General features: G+C 38.3%; 1 protein-coding gene across 3 annotated transcripts in view; it reads left to right on the top strand.

Moving 5' to 3' along the window:
* The first annotated feature begins 3,371 nt into the window (after window positions 1–3,371).
* Window positions 3,372–20,712, top strand: part of Kcnb2 (potassium voltage-gated channel subfamily B member 2) — a 384,499-nt gene continuing 367,158 nt past the window's right edge. The window contains exon 1 of one of the 3 annotated variants that reach the window (XM_021733630.3): window positions 3,372–3,734. The gene's annotated coding sequence lies outside the window, so the exon portion shown is untranslated. Of the gene's footprint in view, window positions 3,735–3,965; window positions 4,055–4,590; window positions 4,731–20,712 lie in introns of those variants that run through there. The other 2 variants (XM_078017031.1, XM_005335823.4) reach the window with 2 other exon arrangements.

The raw sequence follows: 20,712 nt of genomic DNA, 5'->3' as shown, positions 1-20,712 counted from the left end.
TGACATCTGGAAGTATGTCTAAGGGTAAATTCAAACACAGTACTTATATTCACACTATTACATGGCAGAAAAAAAATGCTTTGTTCAAGCATCTGGCATTTTTCAAAAAGTTCATACTCAGAACAAGAACTGTTTTAAAAAATACAAATACAGTCAGTCTGGAGCTTATCTCTAGCTTTAAATCTTCAAAGGACAGCCAAATCTGTCTCAACTAAATCCAAAAGAATCAATGAGATAGTACTTATCTCTTCAATGAAGAACACACAGACGGTTCATTTATTTTTCAAGCCTTCTCTGCAATGTGTGAGTGTAGGATTTCAGTGGCTGCTAAGATTCTGTGAATTGCTGAGAATGCCCAGGCTTTCCTACATTTTTATTTAGAAGAGAAAAAAGAGGGCATATTTAATATAAGAATATGGGAAATTCTAGTTATCCTTCAGTGGTTCCTTTCTTACATCACAATAAAAAACCAGAGTGGTATCTGCGCTTATTTGGGGTTGGGGGAAGACAGTCACAATCTATTTACAAATTGGTTTATAATTAGAAATGCAAAATGTATCCTCTTGTGCTGATGTTTGAGAAAGGTTAATATTCACCCATCTTTTGATATAAACAGATTATACCAAATAAAACAACTCAGAGTTAACTCTAGCTAGTCAATACAGATGCTTTCATAATGTATACGTACACACCCTCACACATATTTACATATATGTTTGTATATTTTCCCTTTAATGGGGTTCACATCATTTTTAACTACTCTTCCTTTTGAATTCACTTTTGTTTTTGTTTGATTTTCCTCAATATGTTATAAGCTTCCTTCCATTTGACTTTAAAAAAAATCACATCAAATTCTCTTTTGCAAAACTTGCAAATCATTATCTTTATGCTTTTAACATTTTTAAAAACATTTGTCCTCTGACTTTACCATTTTTTTTCTAATCTATACTGACTTTCTCTGTAAATCAACTTGCTCATGCAAACTCAAACTTGATAAAGTGCAGCCAGTATAACTAGATTATACTTAATGTTTTTTTCAAATATTACATTTAACAACAAAAAACCCCAAGAACCTATTATTTATACTTTATATTGTGTGTGTGTGTGTGTGTGTGTGTGTGTGTGTGTGTATATATATATATATATATTCCTATATACCCCTATATTGACGTACGAGGGAAAACATTTTGCTTAAATTTATCTACTTAAATGCCTAAGGGTATTTCAGGTTAAACTTGTATTGGAGTTATTAATCTTATGAAGTTTTATAAGGGAAACATTTTGACATACTAAACAGACATTTCTCCCCTTTAATGTGATTTCATCGTATCGCAAAATAAATCTGGGAAATCAAAATACAAGCACAAGGAACATTTCTATAAATCTCAATAAAGGTTAAAAAAAGATGAGTTAAGAAGCAATGTGAAAACATATCACACTTTCAGCTACATCATTTAAATTTTCCTTTGGAGAATAAATGAAGAAAATCCAAATTATATATACTAAGGCTATGGATGGAGCTGCATGATGATAATGAATACAAGTCTCTACCACCACGTGGAATTCAAGCTGTGCATATGGAGAACCCTGCTATTTCAAACAATCTGTGTACAATGGGTTGTTCTCTAGAACTCATTTGGGCCATGAGTAACTTAGTAAGCAAAATTAAACTTTTCCCCCAGAGATTTTTTTCTTATCATTGCATGCTCACAGACATGACTCAGGATTGATGAATGACTTACTCCTAGCTCCTTGCCTTCCAGAAATGGATACAGCAGCATTTTATTTTACCTGACAGATAATTTACTCTTTTAACTAATGACCACTCATATAGTAGGCACAGATTCAGTTTTCTCAAATCTAATGGAAATTTAAGGTAGAAAATTTTAGACAATACTTGTCAAATATTTCAATTACTACCAAGGTGATCAGTACTATTGATGTAGGGCTAATAAAGTAAGGGGATTTTCACCATGCCTAAGGAAAGGTATCATGCCATTTATATTTAGGCATAGTCAAAATAAGTCCTAAGAGATCTTTCTAGTTTTAAACTATTTTATAAATTCTGTTCATTAACAAATATTGAGTGCTTGACAAAAACTGCAAAATAAATGTTTACTGGATGAATAGGTTATCTCTGAATCCACATGTGTAGCCTTGGGTAAGATGTAAGGAAAGCAACAACAAAAGGTGTTGAGTTGGCCCTGAAGGAACTTACATCTTAAAATGGTAGGATGTATACATAGGAAGTTCATGTATGCTCTAAGAAGCAGAAGGTGGCCCATACCTTTTAAGAGAGCTGAGACAATGTGCTGGAGATATCAAAGGGGAAGGGTCACAAAATAGGCAAAATGTGAAGTGGGCCTTGGAGGGGCTGCAATGATTTGGAGCTGGCACCTGGAAAGAAACATTCTAGAAAGAGAAAAATACATGCATGCAATGGCATAGAAGTAGGCCAATAGGGAATGGAAAAGTTGGGAACATTGGTGAATAGGGAAATGATTATCTTCAGGGTTGTATTTGGGGCGGTCATCTGCAGGAGAGGATGTAAACTGTATGAGAGGATGGAAAGACTGGAGGTGAAGGAATGGGCTTTCTGCAGTTCCCTGGAAGTGCAGAGCTGAAGCTTGGAAACTGGCTAGGACTGTATTAAGGTGTGGAAATCTGGGTGATCTCATCCTAGTGTTCCTGCTCCACACGCCCAGAGAAGTGCAGAGGACAAGGCAGGTTCTTGTTGAAGGGTGACAGTATCAGAAAGGTCAATTTCCATACTACAACCCAACATCTGATACTTCAAAAAGATCACTGAACACAAGGTAGGTTCTTGGGGAAGCAGGAAGTCCACGTGAAGGAAATCCAAGAGGACAGTACATCCCAGTACAGATGACAACTAAAGCAAAAGCAAAGATTAAATGGGATATATTTAAAACTAAATGTGTTTGAAACTTCTTCAACTGCCATCTTTCTTGATCTACAGAAATTCTTAAGTATCAGATTGAAATATATTATCATGGCCAGCATTCTTTTTGAAAAGGTGTTTTAAGCTACTTTGTTTTCCTGAAAGCCCTGCAACTATGCAGGCTGTCTTTATTTCCACCTGTCAGGAACCTTGGTTAGGAACCTGTTTGGCCCCGTCATTATTGTTCAGGTTCATTGTCTTTCCTGCGTCCTGAAGGTGGGGAAGGGTCTGTGTGTTCACCATGCAGCTTCACTAGGAGGAACTTGGCATAGTTTTCCAGCTGGTAAGTAGATGGCTAGAGAAAGCAAGCAAGGTATGAATAGCGCCCCCGTGGGAAGCAAGAGTTAAGGCTGCCACCGACCCGGCTTTACCCTCAAACCCAGAAAAGCGGGGTTACCCGGGGCTAGTGATGGCCCCCAAGTGGAGCTGGATGTGCCCGGAGGAAAGTCAGATCTTATCTGCACTCCTCATTATTCCCGCAGCTCCTTTTCCGGGAAAATACTCCTGGTCCCATCATTCAGGAGTCATGTGTCCTGGTCCCAGTTCCCCGGGATCCGGGTCGAGCAGTATGCCCAGGGTCATGGCCGTTTAGGGGTCGGGCGGCGGGAGAGCCCCCTAGTTGGAAGCAGAAGGGCCGAGGGAATCCCGCGAAGCTGCCGGAGCGCGTCTCGGCGGGGCATCCCAGGGCTTTCCCGGCCGCCGAGCTTTCGGGCGGCCTCGGGGCTGCGGACCCTCTCTCCAGGAGCGGCCGGTTGAAAGCCGCAGAGCGAAGCAGGTGGGTGAAAAGACTGGCCCCGGGTCGGAGAGCGCGGAGGGTGAGCGGGAGCAAAGGGAGGTGCCCGCCGAGGTGTGGGCGGCGCCCGCTCTCCCGCGCCCCGGCCGCGCCCTGGGCATGGGGGCGCTGTCCCTGGCTGAGCGCACGGCTCCAACGCCGCGAGGCCGAGCGAACCCCGGCGTCTCCAAAGGTGCCCAGCGGACAGCACAGCCTAGCCGCCCCGCCCCGCTGCCCACCTTGAGAGCCGCGAACGCCGAGGAAGAGGAGGAGGGGGTGGCAGAGAAAGCGGAGGTGGAAGCGACGGCCGCTCCAGCCCGCGGGTGCGCGGAGCGCGGGAGGCGGAGCGGGAGGCTGAGCGGGAGGCTGGGGCGGCCGCGGGCGAGTGTGCGCGCCGGGCTGGCGAGCTGCGGGGCGGGGGACAGGCGCCCCCGAGCGCCCCGCCTCGCCTCCCGCGCGCAGCCTCTCGCTGCTCCTGCACAGACACACACCCACCAAGCACCCACCACCCGCCGCCCCCGCCGTGCCTCGGGCAGCCGGAGCGAGCGGCAACTCCCGGGCTGGCGCGACTCGCCTTTCCGGCTCCTTCCGCGCGGCGAGCTCAGCCCCGCTCGATTTTTCCTTCTCTTTTCCAGCCCTCTCTTCTCTGGGCGGCGGCAGGGGGATGGGGACCCCACGCGGGGAAGGGGGTGAAGATCGATGAAGATTATTGTTCTTTTTAAGGATGCCTTAGCTTCCTCCCGCCGCCTCTCCTTTGAGCCTTGCTACTAGAGACTGTGAGCCAGAGTCAGGGATGTAAAGAGAGGGGGAAAACCGCCAGGAGCTCCAGCCAGCCGGGGAGACCCTCCTCTCTGTGGAGGGGAGGGGGATTTCCAGCGACAGATCATTGGCGAAGGGGACCGTCGCAGGGAGAGGAGCCCCGGAGGGAGCGGGGAATCCCACAGCCCTTTGTGGCGCCCGAGCCCTTGCCGCCTGCTGAGAGGGGTCTGTGGGAGCTAGGTAAGTGGCGGGGGCATTGCTGCTTCCCGAAGGGGTCTTCCTTTAAAAATGAATCATCGCTGCAACCTAGCCAGACTTGAGTTGCTAAAGGAATTGGAAACTGCCATATGGCGCCGAGTGGACTTACACACAAAGCTGACTTAGCCCTGACAGGGTTATTAATGTAAGGCTCCTTCCCGGTGGGGAAGGCACGCAAGTGTTAGCCCCTGGAAAGCTTCCTAGCAGCCTGACTGGGAAGGGATGAGAAATGTTATTTCTAGGAGATGAGCTCTTGTTGCCTTCTGTTCATTTGTTGGTAAATGCCATACTCACATGCACACACTTGTGGGACCGGATTTAGGGAGTGTGATGTCTCTGGTGTATGAACAGTTCTCAGAACCGAGATCTGCATGCATTTTATTTCTCAAGCGGTCGAGGTCTCTGTAGCACGAATCCTGAGAGGGAGAGCAGGTCTCTAAGGAGAAAGCTTCATGGCTGTTTCCAACACACTCTGCTAGGGGACTTGAGAATACAGTTGCCCAGAATGGCACCAAAAGACACCCTCCATTTGCCTCATCATTTGCTGCCAATATTTAATGACTTTTCTCAAATAGTATGCTGCCATCCATTTTCTCAAATTATGAGCATTTATGTGTATCCATTCATAAAAATTGTCAGTGTGCAGTATGCACAAACATGCCATTTATGCAACATTTATGACTGCACAAGTGTTTTTACAATAAATAATAATAAATACAAGATCACACTGGAACAGTTTAGTATGCACAGATGTGCACTGGGTTCACTTCACGCAGGTTCAACATCCCTTCTAATCAAGTTATGCAATAATGTCAATATTTGAAATAGAATTTCACATTTCTATTTTTTCATTGATTTGGGTCTTGAATTTTGTAGGGAATCTGATATTGTTAAGCCCAGGTCAAAGGAAAAGTAAGCATTTTAGGGTTATTGTTTTAAAATGTTTAGTATTGTGTGGGACAGAGATCTCTTGTTTATTTACCAATAACATCAATCAGGATATTACATTTCATAGGGCAAGCAAAAAGTAGATTTCTGTCCAAGATCTAAAGTCTTACTTCTCTGTGTTGAATAACTTTCAGGAAAGATTTTGAAAAGAGGGTAACATCATAATAAAGTGTTTTTTTTTTAAGTAATTCTTTAGGGATTGTGTATGTGGATGGATGTGTGGGTGTGTGTGAGTGTGTGTGTGTGTATTAATAAATGCAAAGTTATCCAAAGCTTAACTTATAATACATGAATTAAAACTACAGACATCTAGACTAGAATTGTTTGTTCTAAAGTTAACCAGAACTTAAACAGTTCAGTAATTTGGCACATCATGCATGTGTATGTGCATTTAATTGCTGCTTGAAGTGTTTTTAACATAGGACATGAATAAAGTGCTTCCTTGTATGGCAACATAGGCTTTCTGAGAAGTATCCTCAGCACCTGAAAGAGTTAATATGCTCCCATAAAGCAAATCCTGTAATCTCCTCCCTCATTGGGTTGCACTGGGTTCAAACCCCTTGTTTACCAAGTAGGATTCTATCTAATATGCTCTTCTACCTTCTCTGGCACTAGTCAGACTTTTGGAGAAAGGAATGAATCACTTGGCAGTTCTCTTTGGTTTCTTCCACCTTTCACCTTCACCTTTCCTACAGTTCCCAAATATCCCTCATACACAAATTCATAGGCACTGACCCCATGAAATCACTCTACTGTCTGGCGTGAGTGTTCTGCTACTCATATCGTCTTTTCTCTTGTTTTTTTTTTTTTTTTTTTTTTGAGGATCAATCATGTATCAGTTGGAACTGTTTCCATATTCACTTTTCTTGAAATCTCGTAGTTTGTTTTTTTCAAGCCTAGTGTTTTCTGAATATTCAGATGGGATCAGTAGAAATTATTATTTTATCCAATGCTTTCTCCTTAGCTTTTAAAACTTCCTTGTTGATGCCCTGGGATGACTATGAACACCACCTGCCCACCAGCCTGCCCTTTTGATTTTAAGGAAGGTGATAAAAATGAGACTGCTAGGGAAAAAAAATGGCATGATATGGTTAGAGCACTGAAAACAAATTTTTTTCTTGAATTTTTCTAGAAAAATCTGAAATGAGTTTTCTAGAGAGACCAGTATGTGTGTGTGTGTGTGTGTGTGTGTGTGTGTGTGTGTGTGTGTGTATATATATATATATATATATATATATAAACATATATTCAAAGTAGTTAAAATTACTGGTAAAATCTAGGAAACCTGTAAGATAGTCCCTTAATGTATTTTTAAATTAGTTCCTTTGAAATTTGTTATCTCTCAGAAACTAATTCCTAAGGAAAATCCTTACACTTAATGTAAAATACTTCAGGTGCCTTCTAAGGTAAATAAATAAGGTTAAGATATTCTATTTATTTCAGAAGGTAATATTATTATAGATTTGCTTATATTCACCAAGTGGAGTTTGCATACAAGCATGATACCCATTATTTTCTTGAGGACTTCAGAGGAGCAGAAAGTAAAAATGTGTTATATGTGAGATTTTTTTTAAGTTCAGAGTGTTGTTTTTTTTTTTAAGGTAAGACTTTATGGCCTTGTTACTCCCAAAGTGATAAAATAAACTTTTTAGAGCAGAGCAGTCTTAAATTTTGTAGTCACATACTACAAGTATCTTCATAGTTTAGATCTATAGCCCATTCTTTTTTATTGCTTATTTCCTCCCTGTTCTATATATATATATATATTTCCCCCAGCTCTTTACAGCGAATACAGTTTGTGAGGCAGAATATCAAGTGTGGAAGACCAGGGGCCTCTTGGCCAGTGAAAGCCAAACCCTCCCTCCTATGTAATCTTAAAGAGTGCCTGTTGCCATAGGTTGAATCATATCTGTCTTCACCATCTCATTTAATATCACTAACACATTCATTTATTCATTTCCTACTTATTAAATATGTATAAGGAGAAGAGTACGTAACTAGAAAGTAATACATACAAAAAGTACAGAACAAGTCCTGTACTCAAGGATTTTTTTATAATGTAGAGTCCAATAAAAAAAAAGCACCTTTAATCACTAACTGAAGAATCACAGTTATCATTCAAAAATGAGAGATGTCTTGCATACAGAAGTACATTAAACAATTTCATACTTAAAAGGTTAATTAATACAAATTCATGAAGAGGATCATAAAAATTTGTTACAGGCTATGGAATTTAGAAATTGTTAGGAAACATCATTAACAACAACAATACTAAAAATTTTGCTAAAATATCTAATTTTAGATTTAAGGTGAATTGGAATATTATCATATAAATCATAATATTTATATTATTATACTTACATATATAAAATAATGATTGTAGCCAACATTTACTTGAGCCAAGTGCTGTTTTAAGCATTTTACAAAGGTTAATATTTTCATACCCACAGTACTCTTCGTTATACAGACATGAAAACGAATGCTCAAAGACTTTGCTTAACTGTCTAAAGTCACATAGGAAGTAAATGGTAAAGCCCAGCTGGAACTCAGTTGTTCTGGCTCCACTTCAACCAGTATGACCTTAGGAAGTATTAAGAACCACGATCCCAAGCAGAACAAGAAAAGATGCTTGCCTTGCCTCAATTTATTTGGAGCTGTATCTTCCCACTAACGAATGACATGGTTGTTATTACAGGGGAAAGGCAAAAAGTAAGGACTTTCCCGAAGTAAGAGAAAATTGCTAAGTTCTAAACATGAATTTGAAATAAGGTAATTAGTTAGAGGCCAATTTTTAAATGTGAGTGAGATTTGCATCAGAATGATAACACATTAAAGAGTATTATCCTTACAGTGACCACATGGAAAGTGAGACTGGCTGCTATAGATGATCTATTTGGTAAATTTCTAATGATAGCTTATTTTCATGTCTAGGATTTTTTTAAGATTTTGTGAATTTTTTGAACATATTAAAATATTTTTAGAATTAGATACTCATGTTTTCAAAGAAAAAAAGTATTATGCCCATTTTTTTACTCTGATAAAATGTAATCCTAGTATTATAATGGAAATTGAATATATAGTGACCTAACAGATTTACCTTCTAGTATATTTTTCAATGTATTTATTTTATTCAGGGGCAGATAACTATAATACAATCACAAAAGTCATTTTTGTGATTTTTATCAAAACAATTTACATAATATTTAAGTTCTTTCTAAATAACTATGGCCTTTTTGTATTTGAAAAATGCCATCTGCATCAAATTTAAAAGCTAATCTGATTAAATAGTGCCTGCAGGATGTGATTGAGCCAAATGTTTAGAAACATCATCAGGATTAACTGACATTTTTATTTTTTGCACAGGTATTAGATCTCATAGGCTAAGTAGCATTGTATAGCCACACTCAACCTACAGTTGGCTCATGTAAGAGTTCACTTTAAAATTTGCAAATGCTTCTCCATAAAAACAGTGTTCTAAATCATAATCAGGTCCTCAGACCAATTTACCAAAGTCCTTTCAATCAATGATATACCGTTAGTACTAAAAAACCTGACTATTATGCTACATTCCTGGGGAATCATATGGAGGTGGATACAGTACTGTCTAGGCCCAAAGGAGAAAAGAAAATGGGGAGAGAGTTATAGACAACTCAGACATTAGGCAGATTGAAGAAAGCATTATAACACTGGTATAAGCAAAATGTTAAATAATTGATTCAGAGTTCTATCCTGAGAGCCAGGAACTGCATATCCCCTAAAGGATTCTCATTTGGTATTTCATCCTAAAGGTGTCTACTGAGCTCCTCCTCTCTGCCAAGCCTTAAGCTAGTTGTTAGAGGCATAAATATGAATAAGACATCATGTACTCACAGCCTATAAGCATAGACAAATAAATTCTGACAAAATATTATAAATGTTATTGGTGGGTTGGTATGACAGTTCAATCGAGTAGTTTTATAACAGAAGGATCCCAAGAGTAAGAAAAATACAGTTGCTTTGAGTTCCTGGAATTATTTAGAGCCATGATTCTGTACTCAGTCAGATGCATGGCCCCCTTTTTATAAGCAGTATTTTGGAATGTCCCTTCTGTTTTCCTGAAATGATATTTATAGATGATAATAATCTATCTACACATATAATATTTTGAAAATCAATATAATTACCCTATCTGTAATAAAAGAAAGAAAATAAAGGAAAAATAGCTGTAGAGAAGATAATAGGCATGTCAATACACATAAACTTAGGTATAACTACACTAGAGTACGTAGTAAAATAAATGCTTGCTCCTGAAAATATATAAGTTCTGATAAGAAGATAATTTGGGATACAATAAGATAAAAAATAAATTTGGATAAGAAAATAATGTTCTATTCAGTATGTGTGATACTTTGTATATTTGGTATTTTTAAGTAAGAGTGAAATAAATATATTCCATTGAGTGTAACAGTTACAATTGCAAACAGATGTGGGTGTGCTATAGTAATGAATCAGTTAACACGAGCATCATTATACTTTCCAAAATGGTGAACAAATCTTGGTGAAGTTCCTAAAAAATTCCTGAATAAAATATGTTTTGTACAGTAGGGTTAGGATTTATTCATGTAGGTGGATGTCTGATGTTATAGAGCACACAGGATTTCCACAAACATGGCAGGATTTCCTGCATTCCTGGACCTTGCCCTCCAAATACATCACAACCTTCGAAAACTCATTCAGAGCAGACTGTATTAATCCCATTCAGCAGCACTGATTATGGGATTATGGCTATATTTCTCTCATTGAAAGAAGCCAATCCAATCCTAATGCATGACTGGCTGATTTGAAAAAAGCAGTACTCCCTGAAGTTTTTAGTAAAAAGGCAAGTTTAGTGGCTGACTAAATAACAATATAAACAGCAATACAATCAAACTATATAGATCGCTAAACATTGGCGACATCCTAATAGTAGGCACAATGTATAAGGCTGACTGATAGAGATGATCTGATCATAACTGTCAGAGTTTCATTTTCTACGTGGGAGTGTCAGACAAGACTTCACAGATGAAGTGACATCTAAGCTCGTTTTTAAGAGATGAGTAAGCATTCTCCATGCAGAAAAGGAGGCAGATGGAGCCCATTCTAGGCAGAGGGAACAGCATTTGCAAACCAATGTCATAAAAAGGTCTGGGCTGGTGATTGGGGCTCAGCATTGCAGTTGTAGGAAAATGATGGGAGATGAGGCTGAAGAAGAAGATTGAGGATTAGATGGAAAAGTTGTTCTGTTCCTTCCTGAGTCATTTGGACTTTATTCTGTTGGACAGACAGTCCAGAGTCAACTTGCAATTTTTAAAAAAGTGACATAATCTATTTTTGGAGCCAATCTGAACCAGCATGAGAGGGTGGACTATAAAAGGAGAAATGATGGATACCTTGGAGAATATTTAGGTGAAATACAGGTAGGATAAGGTCCACAGCTTACTCTAAACAGGGATAATGAAGAAGGGGAAGAGGATTTGGATTCTGCATGGCCAACACTTGCAGTCTAAGTGTCTTTCAGTGTTCTAGCTCTTAACAAGAGCCACAGGCCATAATAGGAAGTATTCGCCTCCCCCCCCTTTTTTTTTTTCTTCAAGGTAACTTGGTCTTCTGTGATAGAGTTCCCTAATTCAGTAGTTAAAAAACGTAGATGTTGGGCTGGGGTTGTAGCTTAGTGGCAGAGCTCTTGCCTAGTATGAGTGAGGCACTGGGTTTGAGCCTTAGCATTACATAAAAATTAAAAAAATAAAGGCATTCTATTCATCTACAACTACAAAAAAAATTTTAAAGTAGATGTTTATTTTTTTTCACTAACATCAAAGTCTATGAGTTAAGTGCAGTGATTTGGGAACTCAGACTCTTTCTAGAACTCACACTAGAACTTGGAGTTCTTTGCATCTAGCAGGTAGCTGTAGAAGAGAATGAATTAGAGAAGGTAACCCAACAGTTGACACTCCTCACTTCCATTCCCATTCCATTGGTCAGGCAGTCACATGCTCATCTATAGACAAAGAAGTCTGGAACATGCAGCCCCCCCTAGTTCGTCAACCACTCTCAGTATATTTTCTATATTATGAAAGGAAAAGCACAATTTTTGTTGAACACCTATTTCTACCCTATCGACTTTTCTGGCCACATGTAGAAAATCCTCCATCCCAGATGACAACATGAATCCCACCTCGTCACTGCATCCATCTCAAAGTGCAGAAATATTTAATCCCCTACCCCCACATTGTCTGGATAGGGTCCCTCATTGTCCAGGAACCACTGGGCTAAAAGGCAGTTAATATAACTTGATGGATCAGATATTAATTGCATTCAAAATTATCAGTTGGAAAAAGGAAAAACGAACAATTATTGACGTAGAACATGGAAGAAATCCTAGTAGATATTGTAAAAAAAAAAAAAAAAAAAAAAAAACTCCAAGCCCTGACAGAGGTGGGAACTCCTTTTTCCATCCCTGGTTTTACTGTCTTGGAAGAAACTTGTTCATTGTTCTCAAGCCCTGGCCACTCTCTAGGAGGCTCTTCATTGTCCATTATTCCAATGGCCATATCCACAGATAGGTATTGGGACGTGTGCTCTTCCTGGAATATACATTACCTTCTCTGCTTGCTTTTTCTTGGTCCAAGTATGGATGACTAGAGTTTTTTTTTTATAGTCACTGTGTTTTCTTTGGTCTTAGGTTTAGCTCTTAATTTCCTTGACAATACAGTTCCCTCAAAATCTTCATAGGTTACTTAACTATTTGCTTTTTGTTAGTTACACTACTAATTACAAGGAAAGTTCTATCCTATTCATACTTCTTGACCCTGTTTATTCCTTTGCTCATGTTTCAATTACTCATATCTCAAGTGATTACTCTGGGATCATCTGAAAAATAGGCTTGGGTAGTTAGATAATTTCATTAATCAATAATTGTGGAAAGGCTGTCTGTCTAACTGGGAAACTATAATGGTCATTGGTTGCACAAAACCTTTTTTTCCACATTATTCCACATCTTTATATTCCTTGAAGCAATAAGCTATTTCAGCTTTGTAAGGTTATATATTTCTAGACTTTGGCTATTTCCCCTTGTATCTATTCTCAAACGATCAATTTGTTCCTAAGGTCATCAATTATTTTGTAATGTTTTGCTATAGGTAATGAGGAGCAACCTTCATACACTAATATTCAGAGTCTTCTATTTCTTCTAGAACTCAGATCTGCCTCTCAGTTAATGCAGTTTTTTTTCTAGGACATAACTAAGGTGCCATATCTCTAAACTTCTATATCTGTTTCCTTGCTGCTGACCAATGCCACATACTTAGATACCTCCATTCAAGGTATCAATTTCAGAATAAGTTAGGATAATGCTAGCAAATACAACTCACACCAGAATGTTAGCAATAGGACATTTAAAAAGTACATTTCTCACCCACAGAGTAGTCAAGTGAAGAAAGCACAGAAGAGGCTTCTTCACTTTTGAGACATTTGTCTCAGATAGGACATCACTTCTGCTTATATGCCACTGAAGAGGACTAACAGTCCCACCTAGTTGGAAGTGGCTGGGGAATGAAATCCCTGGTTCAGCAGGAACTTTGGACAACAGTTCTCTTTAATGAAGGTGGAACATAAATTCAGGTAGACAATTAGCCATCCTTGCTGTAGTCATCTTCCTTTAGATATATTAGGGGAAACGGGGTCACAAATTAAGTCCCTGCACTGGTTGACCAAGGCTGTGGATGGCGTCTCCCCTTCCTCACTCCTGTCTTCTCATTGGCTCTCTGCCCAGACCTCTGGGGCATCTTCCTCTGGGACACCTCTTCCTTCATTCTCTGAAGTAACACTATTATGAGGCTCTTGTATATAACAGACTCTGGCTGAGTGCTTCGGGATAAAGGAGGGTAATTATAGTTCAGACAAGGAACAAATTCAAATTAAATGTTCGATGTCATTGCTCCTAGAATGCATTTACCATTTCTCACCACAAGGGTTTTCCCACATGCTCTTTTCTCACTGGGATCCAGAAAACACTTCCTCCCATCTCCACAAAATTTTCAAGGTGTCCTTTCTCAAGGAGCCAGTGGATGTCTCCAAAAGTCAAAGATAGTTCATTATGCAGAACAGTTTAACTCTTGTTTGTCTCTGACTTCCACAAGGGCATTTTTCTGCATTAGCCAAATAGTCCATTATGGTTTTTTTCCAAAACAGAGAAGTGATTCTTATCACTTCTCATAGTCGAACTGGTTTGAAATTATAGCCAGCTTTTTAAAGACAGTCTCTTGGCAAATATTTATTAGGCACTTTTCGTTTTTAAAGCACTCTCTGGGCCACAGGTTAAGCAAGCTTAGTCCTTATCCTCACAGGGCTTACATTCTATCTGAAAGAAAACACGGTTCTCCAGGTCCCTTCTAGTGCTAATTACATAGTCTCCCCTAGATCTGAAACATTGATGAGTCTTTGAAATATGAGCTGTTTTGAAAGGCAAGGCAAGGAACTGGAGGTAGTCTGTAGTGTGCTAAATTGGGGGACTTGAGACATTATGGGGCCATTATTTCCCAGAAGATAAGTTTTTGCTCTGTTTCTGGTCACCTGCTTCATCTATTTATTTATTTATTTATTTTTTGCAGATTCTAGGACTTGAACTATTTGGTTCTTTTTATATTCTCTCCTCCTATTTCTAATAGGATAAGCCAGTCCTAAAAGGAGATTAGCCGGATAGGGCAACATGACATCTGGAAAGAACAGAGCAGATGACCAACGGCAGTCCACACAGTCAGCAAATTAGATCTTAGGAGTACCAGGGGATGTCTGACTGAATATGGGACAGGATGTATGGAGCAGGCACCGTTTGGACATTCAGACAGGCAGGATTAAAGTGGTCTGGCCCCATAAGCTCAGAACGCTATGGTTTGCGGGGATGTAGAGGTTAGAGGTCTCTTTTAGGTAGCTAGCAGGGGTCTACCCAGTGTATAGTTCCATTCTCAGGAAATCAAGATGATGTTCATATTAATAATGAAGGGTTTTGGGTATGATGGACAGAACCATTTCTTATGCCATCACCAAACTACCCGCCCCCGTTGACTGGACTACTGAAGCTCCATAATGAGATTCTTAGCTTCTTTTCTTGGCCTTTTAATTACTTTGGCACTTTACTTTTAAATCGGATCATGTCATTCATGTGCCTAATGTCCTTAAATGATTTCCCTCCCTCCCTCCTATTCCCCCTTCCTCCATCCCTCTTTCTCTCCCTCCCTCCCTCCCTCTTTAGCTTTTTGGTCTGATGAACCACCAAGCCATGATCCTGCACTATTTATATTCATGTCCTCTTCACATTCCTCTAGACAAGGATCAGATGTTCTGAGAATTTGGGAGGTGCTGGCATCTGTAATTGAGGGCCCAGGGTCTATCACTGGTGTAATGGAGGTGGCTGGTGGATAGGAATACAGATAAGACAAAACACAGTTCTTCCAGTAGAATTTTTCTCTCATCCTTATTAAGAACAGAACTTATTTCTTATTTAAGAACAGAACCCAGCCTCCTAACTCCACAGGAAGGCTTCAATTGGAACTTGCTGAGATGATGGAAGCGTTCTATATCTGTGCTCTCCGGTACAGTAGCCACTAGCCACATGAGCTCTTGAATACTTGAAATGTGACTTGTGACATTGAGAAATTAAATTTTATATTTATTTAAAATCAATTTAAATTTAAATGACCACATGTGGCTAGTGGCTACTATACTAGATAGTGCAGGTCTAGACTATTATTAGCATGAACTAATTTAGGAAGCCCTAGGTTTCAAAGTAGTATGCTTTAAATGCTAGAAATAGCCATTTACAATGCATATTGGCCTCTGATTTACCGTCTGTAAACATGTCAGCAATCTGGTGCCCTGTGCCTGCTTGGCCTCTGATGGTATCTCCCAGGTCCATCCTACTGAAGGGGTTTAGATGCATTGTCTCTTGTTTCTATTCATAGAAGTGGTTCTCTTTTTAAAACTATTTTAGTTGTAGATGGGCACAATACCTTTTTCTTATTTATTTATTTTTAAGTGATGCTGAGGATCGAACCCAGTGCCTCACACTTGCAAGGCAAGCACCCCACTTCTGAGCCACAGCCACAGCCAGAAGTTGTTTTTTTTTTTTATTGATGGCATTTCTTTCTTTATGTGATCTGTACAAAATGTAAACTATTACACAAGTGCAGAGTGTTATCTTTGTGTGTATGTAATATGACCTTAAATGTTTTCTTGTGTCTACTTTGTACCCCAAAGGACTTTTTTTTTGCTCCCTCTCCTCTTCTCTGTCTCCTCTTTCCTCCTTTCTAACTTTTAAAATGACACAAACACACATCTGTGTTCTTTATCCAGTTCCTTTTCTTTTCCTTTGTGCTTATTTACAAAAGCTGTTTTATCAGTTCCGTTCAGTAACAAAAAATAGAACAAAAATAAGTAAATGGATAAAACAAATTTAAAAAAATTAGACCATTACACACACACACACAATCTCCAAAATGATGATAGTTCTTCGACTGTCAGTTAATATGTTTTGGGGATTTATTAGAGATGATGGTTTGAATATTAATTATGTAAAGAATGTCACATACAGTATTGACCAGATTTTTTTCCCTATAGTATCACCTAGAAAATATTATAGTAGCTTTTGATTCTTTGAAAGTATCTATTTTTCTGACTCTATTATTATTATTATTATTATTATTATTATTATTATTATTATTTGTTCTACTTAGTTATACATGACAGCAGAATGCATTCCAATTCATCTTACACAAATGGAGCACAACATTTCAATTCTCTGGTTGTACACAATGTAGATACGCACCATTCATGCAATCATACATGTACTTAGGTAATGATGTCCATCTCATTCCACCATCTTTCCTACCATAACCCTTCCCCATCCTCTCCTCTGCCCAATCCAAAGTTCCTCCATTCTTCCCATGCTACCCCATCATGGATCAGCATCTGCTAATCAGAGAAAACATTTGACCTTTAGTTTTGAGGAATTGGCTTACTTCACTTAGCATGATATTCTCCAACACCATCCATTTACCTGAAAATGCCATAATTTTATTCTCTTTTAATGCTGAATAATATTCCATTGTCTATATATATCAAAGTTTCTTTATCCATTCATCTATTGAAGGACATGTAGGTTGGTTCCACAGTTTAGCTATTGTGAATTCAGCTGCTATAACATTGGTGTGGCTATGTCACTATTGTATGCTGAGTTTAAGTCCTTTGGTTATAGACCGAGGAGTGGGATAGATGGGTCAAATAGTGGTTCCATTCCAAGTTTTTTGAGAAATCTCATTCTTGAAGTCTTTGCCCTACCTCTCATACATAAAAGACTTTCCAAGGAAGCAATCTTGGAATAAGAATATGAGGTTTAGAAAATTCTGAAATGTGATAGTAAAGTAACATTTAAAAAGAGAGAATCTGTCTTGACTCCTTTTTTCTTTAGTCTGCGTAGATCAGAACAAATGGGTCTAAGGGGCTTTTTGCTAAACGTCTCGAGTTCATAAAATCATGATTATTAATCAGACTATCATTAAATATTAATTTCCTTTTGAGATAAATGTCACTTTAAATTTGGAATCCTGGCTTTTTCTAAATCTAAGGAGAGCATTTTCATTAGGCTTTATAGAAAGAGTGCACATAGAAAGCTTAGACACTATTAAAAAGCTGCTTCCTAAATTTGGCTTCTGGTTTGATTCATGCCCAGCAAAATACTTGGTTTCCAGCATAATAAACATAGATTGCAATCATATATATGCAGCTGAAGTAGAACATTATACTAAGGGTTTTTGTCATTTGAAAAAAATCTAGGGAGCCATTTTCTTGTTTGTGACATTTGGAATACAATGCTTGATAGGTAGTAGCTGTTCAATAAATGTTTGTTGAGTGAATTAACAAATTAATATGACCTTAAAATTCTCAACAATGGCTAAGGGAGCGCATAAGGGAATATTCTATTCATAAATTTAAAAACTTACATCATTTGCTAGAATTTTTCCATTAGTTTCTCTTTCTTTGCAGCAACATGCTTAATTCAAGTAGAAAGCTTCAAGTATGTGCATCTCTTGCTTCACGTTGTTTCTCAGTCATTATTTCAATTTCATATTTATTTTTTGGTGCTCTGAGGTAGCAAGGTTTAGTGGAGAGAACTTGGGTACAGGAGCTTTGGCTACCAGCTCTAATGCTGAAAAGACCCTGGGAAAAATCTTTAAATCTGCTGATGTTTGTCCAGTTAGAGTGGATTCCTTCCAAACGCTATGAATATTTTAACACTTAAAAAATATATTGAGAGTCTATCATGATCATAAATCTTAAATACTAGGACTAAGAACATTACTTCTGAAAATCACATACCAAAAATCATGTATGGTTTTTAAAATATAGAGCTGCCAAAACAGTTGACAATCTTATCATCTCTTAACCATAAGAAAATATGACATGTAACAGATTTCATTCATGCCAGCTAGGCCAAGGAGTGGACGTGATAGTAGGGAATTATTTGGGGTTCTCTTCTTCCTTCTCTATCATTCTAGGAGGATTGCTCAATATTGATCCTATATTTCCATTTTTTGTTTTCATTCTGAGGCATCTAGAATCCTGCCATTCCAAGCTAGGAATGTGGGCTTTGGGTTAAGATATTGCTGGGTTGGAATCTTGGCATCCACACTCACTGCTTGTATCATTTTGGGCAAGAAACTTTTCTTTCTGAGCCTCAGTTTATCTGTAAATAGAAGATCCTAAATTATTTATCAATTCCAGCATGGGTTGAGAAATAATGATAATTTCCTTATCAGAATTAAATAGAATAATCTCAGTGGCTACATAAAATAATCAATATTTGATGGATGATGACATTGATAATTATTAACAAAGGTCACAAAGAAAATGAAATCACAATTTTGGCTCTCTTTCAGATAGAACTCCAAGAATATCCCTACCTTCTAGGAAATGTAAATCCTCCTTATGGACATTTTGATCTTAAGCTGAAATAAAATCCAAATTGTAAATCTGAATCCCATTATAGCATTTTATTGTATTCTGACATGCTCTTGCATTGTAATCCTAACTAAATGAGGCTTGCAAAGGTGAAAAAGAGTGTTTTAAATATCATCATATCTGAATCTAGAACAATCAGATCTTTCCTTGAAGAAAAAGAAAACAGTGAAAATAATATAATGACATTAAAGAATTGAAAAAAGTTAAAGAAAATCCATAGTTTCACCACCCGTCACCATGATACTACCTTTCACACACCTGAGCTATCCTGTATTTCTGAAGATTTCCTCTCTTGTTCCAAAGTAACATTCCCTATTATAATGTTGCAATCTTAGTTTTGATGATTTTTTTCCACACTGTTTTTCAAATTATTTATTTCAAGACTGTATCATCTGGTACAAATCACATGAACTCAGGGCTTCAGTCAGTCCATCTGTGGTCCCTAATTTTCACATTTTTATTTTAGAAACTGTTGATGGAAATCTATGAGTGCATTTTCCTCATGAAGTGCTCTGACATTATCTTATCAAATTGTGCTATATTATATTATTGGCAGTAAATTTAACATCCCAAGATTCATAGATGCTAGTAGGTCATCTCATCCATCTGCCTTACAGTCGTACCATTTATTATTTATGATTGTTGTAGATCCCTAGCTTTTTGCACAACAGAGACACATGGTAGGTTAAGAGACGGGACAGGGGCAATGGGAAGGAATATTTACACAGTGCCATACACAGATGGATGCTTAAAAAATTCTGCTTAATGATCCTCACTGATGACAAGAGTGGTTGGAAAACATTACTGACAAGGGATATAGAGATGGTGCTGTCTACAGTTGAGGGAACCTCTTCCCCTTCTACCTAATGATGATCAGGAAAATGATCGAGCAGACACTTGTGACCATTTCTGCTTTTTACACTAATTCCTTTAATACTATCGATTTGTTACAAACAGGTTTTTTTTAAACGAGAATCTAGAACACATCCTTCTGAATATATTATTCAGATATATTCTTTCAATCAGAAAGAAAGACAGAAAAGGTACCTAAGGATGTGGCAATACTCTGCTGAGTGGATTTTGGCAGGGGTATGCTTTGATTCTGAAGATAGGATGTCTAAGTGCTTGGGAGGTGCCATAACAGAATCCTGCAGATGGGGATATTTATAAGCAACAGAAGTTTATTATTCACAGATCTGGAGGCTGGGAAGTCCAAAATCAAGGAGCCTGCAGATCTGGTATCTGATGAGGGCCAATTCCTCTTGGATAGTCTCTTCTTTCTCGCTCGATCTTCATGTAATGGAAGCAGCAAAGCAGGTTTCTGGAGCCTCTTTTATTATGACATTAATTCCATTAATGCATGAAGGCTTGGCTCTCATGACCTAATCACCTCCTATCAGGTCTCCTTTCTTAATATGTCGTAAGATTTCAGCATATTTATTTTGAGGGGACATAAACATGCAGACCATAGCATATGACCACCTCTGTATTATAATAAGAACATATTGAAAGTTTTTTTTAACTTATACATTAAACTATTTTCCTAACTCAAATACTTCTCTGCTTATATTTCCATTACTATAAGGTTATTCCTTTGAATCTTCACATGGCAGTATATTATATTACCTGGAAAAAGAAGAGATCATTATTGAAGAGTAAAAAGTTACCTTTAAAAAAAAAACAGACTCAGTACTCACTAACTTTTTTTTTTTTACTTTTCCTTACTCCTTTAATGATGCAAAATTCATTATATTGGTTTTCTGCACAGAATAGCTTTCCTAGGAGTGGGTGAATGGGGTTTGAGAAGTAGAAATTTCACTTTTATAAAATTACAAACTTAAGAAATTGACCAAAGTGAACTTTTCCCCAGAGCTCCTCTGTCCAGTGGCTGATGTAGATGACTAGGAAACCTCAGAACCATAGATTCTTGGGATAGGAGGAACCTTGGGGACCATTTTGTCAACCTCCCACAAGGCTGGAATTT

Source organism: Ictidomys tridecemlineatus, chromosome 7, assembly GCF_052094955.1.
Source record: "Ictidomys tridecemlineatus isolate mIctTri1 chromosome 7, mIctTri1.hap1, whole genome shotgun sequence".
NCBI lineage: Eukaryota > Metazoa > Chordata > Mammalia > Rodentia > Sciuridae > Ictidomys > Ictidomys tridecemlineatus.
Note: the sequence above shows the minus strand (reverse complement) of the source record. Positions and strands in the feature narration are given on the sequence as shown.